This window comes from Pseudochaenichthys georgianus, chromosome 11 (assembly GCF_902827115.2).
Source record: "Pseudochaenichthys georgianus chromosome 11, fPseGeo1.2, whole genome shotgun sequence".
In the NCBI taxonomy this organism is placed as follows: Eukaryota; Metazoa; Chordata; class Actinopteri; order Perciformes; family Channichthyidae; genus Pseudochaenichthys; species Pseudochaenichthys georgianus.
The window spans coordinates 3,666,794-3,674,635 of record NC_047513.1 but is presented as its reverse complement, the minus strand read 5'-3'; the positions used below and the strand labels follow the sequence as shown (position 1 = coordinate 3,674,635).

At 38.8% G+C, this 7,842-nt stretch overlaps 1 long non-coding RNA gene across 1 annotated transcript; it reads right to left on the bottom strand.

The window, feature by feature from the left end:
* Nucleotides 1–5,221: 5,221 nt before the first annotated feature.
* LOC139434740 (uncharacterized) lies at nt 5,222–5,990 on the bottom strand. The gene is made up of 3 exons (XR_011644038.1): nt 5,888–5,990; nt 5,607–5,646; nt 5,222–5,296 (listed from the first exon to the last, which is right to left on the bottom strand). It is a non-coding gene; the product is annotated as an uncharacterized lncRNA (long non-coding RNA).
* Nucleotides 5,991–7,842: the final 1,852 nt, after the last annotated feature.

Genomic DNA, 7,842 nt, shown 5'->3' with positions numbered 1-7,842 from the left:
CGCTGTATAGAAAACTGTGGTTTCCATGGTTTCCCCACAGCAGCAGACGCACATTCATGACGTCCGCTGGCGCATCATAAACACGTCGGATAGTGAAAGTGCAGTCGGATTCTCTAAAGTACCGCAGTCTCTTCTCCTAAGTCCTTTTGAATTCTCCTATCCACTATCCCTTAACCCCGTGACGTTTCACTCAGAGGTCAAGGAATAGACGATAGGGTTAGAACCTAGGAGCTGATCTTTGGACTATTTTACTGCAGCCCCAGGCTGCAGTCGGATAGTTTAAAAACTGATAAATTGCGATGTTAACAACCTCATGATAACTCAACCTGATCTCACCAGAATGCGTGACTCCACCACGACTCCTTAACACCGCATTGCGTGGTGGACTCACGAACTTTGTTACATTTGCGTGTCTGCACCAAGCGGCAAAATCTGGGGAAGAGCCGGGAAGCCAATACGGAAGTGCCACACACTGCAGTTCATATATTGGCCGATAGGCGATGGCTGCAGAAAGGAGCAATTTCCATAGACCCCCATGTTAAAATGCCCAACTTTACAGCGGAAAAAAACATGTTTTTCTCCCTGGCTCCATACATTTTATTATCGATATAGTTAGATTCCACCTTCATGATTATGGATCTGTGAGTGAATTTTTTTCTAACGCGACCCTTTTATTTATATTAGGTCTTAAAGTTTTTGCATTAATTAGGGCGTGGTCACGTTGATGGACACGTACATGCCTCACTGTCAGCTAACAGCAACTTGTCCACTCTGCTAGGCTACAACCATAGAGGCTACAACGTTAGTTAGTCATAGTACTGTACTTGACCCTTTAGCTTTAGCCGTGTTCGTGGTGATATACCAGACAATTAAGATGTCGTGCTGTGCGCTTGAATGTACTAACAGAACTTCCAAGAAGTCTACTCTCAGCTTTTTTCGGTGAGTAAAATGATAATATTATACATGTTAACCCCGTTAGCAGGTGTTTGTGTGCTTGTTAGCTTAGCTTGTTATGTAGCTTATTAGCCAGCTAAGGATGTAACCCTTTATACGTGTGTGTATATATATATATACAGTTTAGTTTATGATTCAGCCTTGGGTAAGACTTTTATAGTCTATGGCTATGACGCCCATAATGCTAAACGGGAGCAAATGTTAAAAGGGGACCCAATTATCCCAGTGGTGGGATAACCGAAGCTAACCGGAGCCGTAGCTAGCCCTTTGCGGCTCCGTTAGCTTCGGCCAGCGGCGGAGCCCGGCGTTATAACTGGAGATCAAGGAATGCAGCGAAACGCGGACTTGGTTCGCCTGCAGCCCGCTATAGTATTAGCTAAAGAAATGATGTTGAACAAGTCTTATTAAGCTGAACATCGCCACAATTGTTCTGCTATGTATCGGTACTTATTTTATTTTCTTAACGTGTGAATGACAAGCATTAAGAATAACAACAAATAGCTATTTATCTTGCATATTGTCTCGTTTGATTATGAATGTAACGTTTATATAGTGGAACTACACTGTTTTATCAAAACCAAAGTGCCACGCAGTAACTTGGTAGGCCCATGCATGTATTTCAGCAGGAAATGTGCAACCTAGATTACATTTACCAACACAGACTATATAGAAATATTTGTAAAAGTTGTTCATGCGTTATTAAGTGAATATGGCATTAACCCTCCTGTTGTCTTTGGGTCGGTTTTCATGTATTTTTGAATAAAGGTTTCCTTTAGGTGATCCTGACAGGCTGGACCAGTGGGTGCTGAACATCCGGAGGAATACATGGACCCCCAACGTTTCTTCTCGCCTGTGCAGTGAACACTTTGAGAGTCATCCCTTCAGCACGGACTCATGGGTACAGATCCTTTTTTAAAAAAAAAAATAACTTGGTTCCATTTGTGAGTGTAAATTGTTGTTACTAATTAAATACATGTTATACATCATACAATGCTAAATAATTGTTATGGCACAGCTTGCACATCAGTGATGAGTAATGTTCTTTTGATTAAAGGCCAAATTAATATTTTGCCAGTTAAGTAAAGAAACATAGAAATCGATTTTTTTTGCAAACCATCACATTTCTCTTCAATTTATGCAAAGACTCTTTATCATAGATAGAGAATTGCCATTTCCCCCCACATACTCTATGTTAAAAACAGATGAATTATATTACCTTTTTTTACATTATTTTAATAGCAACATTCATTCATCTGTTGTCATCTTATAACTTATTTATCTTAACAGCTATCACTGTAAAAAAAAAAATGATTTAAGTTAATTTTACTATACAATATTTATCTCTACATTCTGTTCTTGCATATGTCTTATTATATTTACGTGTATATAGATTTCTGCCTGCACTAATTTATTATTCTTAATTTAATTTAGAATTTATTTTATTGTTTTATGTCTTATATAACTGTTGCATTGTTGGAGGAGCTCGGGACAGATGATTTGCATTGCCATTCCTACACTGTAGCCTATGTGCATATGACATAAATCCTTTGAATCTGAATCTTGGAAACACGTAATTGTTGAATAGATTAACTGCATAGTTAACATGTTGGCCCTCTATTGTCTTTTATAATGCACTCTTACATTTAAAACAACATTATTCAAAAGAAAGTTGAATATCTACAGACCTCAAAAAGTTATTTTATGTGTTTTTGTTTATTATTTTTATTAGGGAAGGAGAAAAACACTGCAGTGCCCACCATTTTCTATTTCACCAATGGCAAAGAACAACAGCCTGGAAGGAAAAGCAGGTGAGTAGCAATGACGAGGGTAAGTGACACTCCTAGTTCGACTGTTAACAGCAAGGAGGAGGAGGTTGCAGATGTCGACCATGGTAGTGGTGAAAACAGTCTTGCTGCTGATCAGAGCAATATCATTATGATACAAGGCACGCCTGAAGAAGCCTTTGTTGTTCCACATGTGGAGCGTAATGACATTCCAACAGTCAATGCTTGTGAGGAGGGTGTTGGTTTGGGCAGCAGCAGCCAACAAACAGACTCCGCCTCTGTTCACTCTTACACTTGGGCTTTAAACTAAGACGGGTCATACTGAATAGTTTGTGCACACATTTCTAACATGTGATCTTTCTTTCATGTAGGACGCTTGAGGGAAGTTGCAACGCCTCGGCCAATGGGATGTCTTCTCCACGTGAAAGAGATTGAAGGCATCATTTATAACTTGAGACCATTTTCCAAAAGTTATGACTTGTATTGGCTTAGATAGTAATGGATTACATCGAACACGAATCAAGATCGTATAGAAAAAAATGAAAGTGTAATCCTTAGATACATAGGAAGAGATGTAATCGGATTAGTTTTACTTTTTTTAATAATAGGGAAACTCAGGATTACAATCTTATTCAAAACCTAAAAAGAGCATATATATGTAAAATGATCAAATGGTATCTCTTCTCTGGAAGCGGTGCTGTTCTGTAGGATAATACTTTCATTGTGAATCTACACCTACTGCCTGAATCTGCTTTATGGTATTATATTATACATTTAAGTAAAAAAATCATATTAATATTTCTTCTCTCCTGTGTTTATTTGCATTGCATTTGATATTGAGGTAATCCAAACAAAAATAAAGTTATCACGTTACATTACTTTTATATCTTGATACTCACATGAAGTTACTGGTTGTGTTTTTGGCAAGTAGCCCTCCCAACCCTGTACATAAGTTATATCATTTTAATAACTGATACAGTTGTTGCACATCTTTAATTTATTTTCTCGTGTACTTAAGTCATAAAATGATTCGAAACCTTTACTTTTCATAAAATGCAAGATGTAACTTTCAATGTGGCTTTATCACATTTTCAATGTAAATAGATCTGATTAAATAAAGAGTAAAAGCACAATCTTAAATGTTGACAGTTATCATTTGCCTATGCTTATTGTTAATGTAGTGGTGTTATAAACAAAATGTTGTCCTAAAGGAAATTAAGATGTTTTTTATTTGTTGACAAAAGATTTAAAGTTGATGCTCACAACATGTGGGAACATTTATGGAGAAAAATGTTTCTATTGTAAAACAAATATTTATCTGCATACTGAACAAAACTCTCTAAAAGGTATTATCTTCTGTGACGGTACGACCCTGTAGGGATTGTGGGTATTTCACATCATAATTACATTCTATGGTATGCTTATGACATTGATGCCAACATACATGGGACTAGGGGAGACCTTCCTGTTGTTTGCATTGTCACTGACAAATGACAGCGTAGTATTCATTGTCAAGATTTGTGTTTTTAAACTGGGGACTCTTTTCAGACTGCTCCGGCTTGGGAAAAGATTTGAGCCTTAATGTGTAATGTTTTCTGTATTGTATGGTAAGCTTATCCTTTCATTTGATAGTCCCATTTGGATGTGATAGCTAACATTTTCAGTAAGCAGTAGACAAAAGAAGTGAAAATATGAATGTAATTTATTTTCAATATTTACATAAATACATAATTATTTTAACAAATAAAATAACAAAAAACATCATAACAAATACAAAATAAAAGGTTTGACAGACAGCCATGCCCAGCATGGGCCTGGAGAGCTGCAGAGTCCATTGGGGGAAGAGGGGGGGGGTGGGATGTGGGGAAGAGGAAGAGCAGCCATGTCAACAGTGTTATGGCTACAGATGTAATATCTAACTCAACATTAGCCATGACAGTCTGGGCTTAGCAAGGGCCTTAGAATACATACTCTAAAGGCCAAATCCAAAGACAGTGATACTGACATTTTAGCAGTTCACAGTCTTTGGAGGTGGTCTTTCAGGCAATTGGCTGGTGACTTAAAAAAAATATCATTTCCCCTAGGGGTGAAATGAACTCCATCTCGCAAAAACAGCCCAGGACTGTCATGTCTAATGTTGGAGTGGTCAACAATGGCACCATTTAGGCTATGAACAAAAGTAGCCATAACACTGTTAACAAACTTCCGGGCCTTGTCAATTTTGACAGGATTTGCACCAGCCCTCCACCGGCGCCTCTGGGAGAGCATGATCTTCAAGCCAGGGTGCCGATGGTGAAGCTGGTCCAGGTCCTCCTTCATCTGGTTCAGCAACTGAACACTGGGCACATCCCCCAAGTCATTGCCGCCACAGTGGATGAGGAGGACATCCGGGACTGCTCTTCCTCGCGGGGAGTAGGAAAAGAAAGGGACACCTCTCCAGCGCAGTTCACCCCAACCGAACCAGCACACCCTCAGGTCGAGGTCAAGGTTGCTGCTGATGGTCTCTGTAGCTCTCTGGGCTCCACGCCGGACATAGCTCCCGATTATCCATACAGTCACTATGGGAGGAAAATAAATGAGAGTAACAAATGCTTCAGATCATGAGGAATATCAAATAAAGGGTTGCTCATTTTGTTCCTTTGACAATAACATACAAAATAACTATGAAATCACACCTGTATGGTTAAAAGTAACAAGAGAGCAAAACCACAAAAAACAGATTAACAGCACACAGTTTATATATATATATATATTTATATACTGTGTGCTGTTTATCTACAATTGTGCATACATGTATATGTATAGTATGTTTGTGTGTAATGTCAACCATCTGAAGTCCTGTAAAGTAAGCCAGGACCATCAACTTACAGGTTGTGCAGTTTGGCGTGGATCTTCTTTTTTCTTAATTCTGAAATAAATAAAAATGTTTTAATCAATATAAAAGCACCTTTCTTTTTCTACAGTCATATTTCATTAATCACATTTATTTCACGCAACACTGGCCATATCTCTGCTAGTTTACAAAGTTTAGTTACAAATGACATTTATATTAGAAAAACGGTGAAGCACTTAAAAAACAATTGTATAGTGTAGGTTCAAGAACCTTTAAATCAAAAGGACAAGTTTTGTAAAGTTACAGGGTATCTTACCTTCAGAATATGCCGGGAACGAGGAGCAGTGACCGCAAGCTGGGTTGTTAGCATAGGTTGTTAGCTTAATACTTAATAGAGCATGTTAGCTTAGCTTCTTAGCCTGAGCTAGGTGTGGAACGTCACGCTCGGTGGCAGCAGGTCCCGCCCTGTCCCACCTCGGCTCCGCCTCAGCACCGCCTCTTTGCCCTTATTTGGAGAAGGCAGGAGTTAGACTCTGACGTCACTGTCGAGCCGTTAGTGGCCGACTCCGCCTACTAAGGGCTTCACGGCAACTCTGCAGAATCCTATGGGTGACGTCACGGACCCTACGTCCATTTATATATACAGTCTATGGTCTGCACCACGCAAACAAGCCCAATGTAAAGTGAATGAGGCTCCTTTGTCGTGGTGCACACACGCATTTCTACAACGTCCCGCAGTGAGCTTTTATTCTATACAACGTTTTTAAAATATACTTTATAGCTTGTAGTAACTCACGGGAGGCTTCTTTTATTTTATTTGTATTCATAATAATTTTTATTTTTAGACAGAATGTATTATGTTGCATTAGTTACGAATTGTTGTTCTCAAAAAACAGTGCATTGTGTGTAATACAACTGTGATTTGTATTACATTAGTTAGTTTTTAAGGAAGGCCAGAGCTTCAGCTGTGTCCAATAGATTGTTCCCTTTAGTTAACGTTTTTTAAAAGAACATTATATTCCGATTTGATCATGTCCCCTCTATTGTATTACGGAGAGCAATGTGAGCATCCATTCCCATTGGATAACGGAGGATTTTACACCCGGAAGTAAGTATTCTCTGTCGATTGATTTTACAGTGCTATCTGCACTACTCATCAACTAAAAAACACCAGATTATCCTTGTTGATTACACAACATTGATTGGTTTAAATTGTGTACAATGCTTTTGTAATTTTCCCCTTCGATTCGGAGAAACAAACATTTGTTCAGTTTAGGATGGCCGAAGACACTACACTACCCAGAATCCTCAGCTATCGTTTGGGACTACACCATGTGCTTTGCTTGACAATGGTGAAGTTTACGCTGAGCGACAAACAGCATTTTGAAATGGTCACAGGCTCCTCCAACAGTGCAACACAATAAAACAGATAAACAGAAAAAATAGTGCAAGTCAATACAAAAAGAAAAATAGTAAAAAGTGAAATAGTGCAATAAGAGTCTATACAAGGGATTGGAATATGATATATTAGACAAATCATTTCTAAGTAGCAGCCAGATTAATGCTATGGATGTTATTTCAAAGTTCAGGTGTTTAATAGTCTTATGGCCTGTGGGATGAAACTGTCCCTGAGTCTGGTGGTTTTAGTCCGGATGTAAGATAAGATAAGATAAGATAAGATGGTACTTTATTGATCCCAATTTGGGACATTGTTTTTGTTGCAGCAGCATAAAAGACAAGGCATTTTACAATAAAACAAAACCACAAATAAATAAGAATAGAAAGAAAAGAAAAGAAAATAGAAAATATACGTGTTGAAATAGAAAATATACATGTAGATTATATATGCAAATATACATATTCAAAAATATATGACAATGGAATATGGAATATCAAATATTGAACAGATTATATATGTGTAAAATGTACAGCGAGGTTGTATTAGAGAAACTATGGAGCAGAGAGTTCTCTTCCAGCCAGAGGTGATTTATTGTACAGAGTTATTGCAGTGGGCAGGAATGTGTTCCTGTATGGGTCCTTGTGACAGCGGAGCTGCAGCAGTCTGTTGGAGAAGGAGTTCCGTTGACTGTCCAGCTGCAGGTGGAGAGGATGGGTGGGTTATCCATCATGGACAACAGCCTGTGCAGTGTCCTCCTCTCCACCACAGCTTCAAAGGGGTCCAGCTTGATGCCGATGACAGACCCAGCTTTCCGGATCACTTTATTGATCCTGCTGGTGTCACCGGCTCTGATGCTGCCCCCCCCCAGCAGA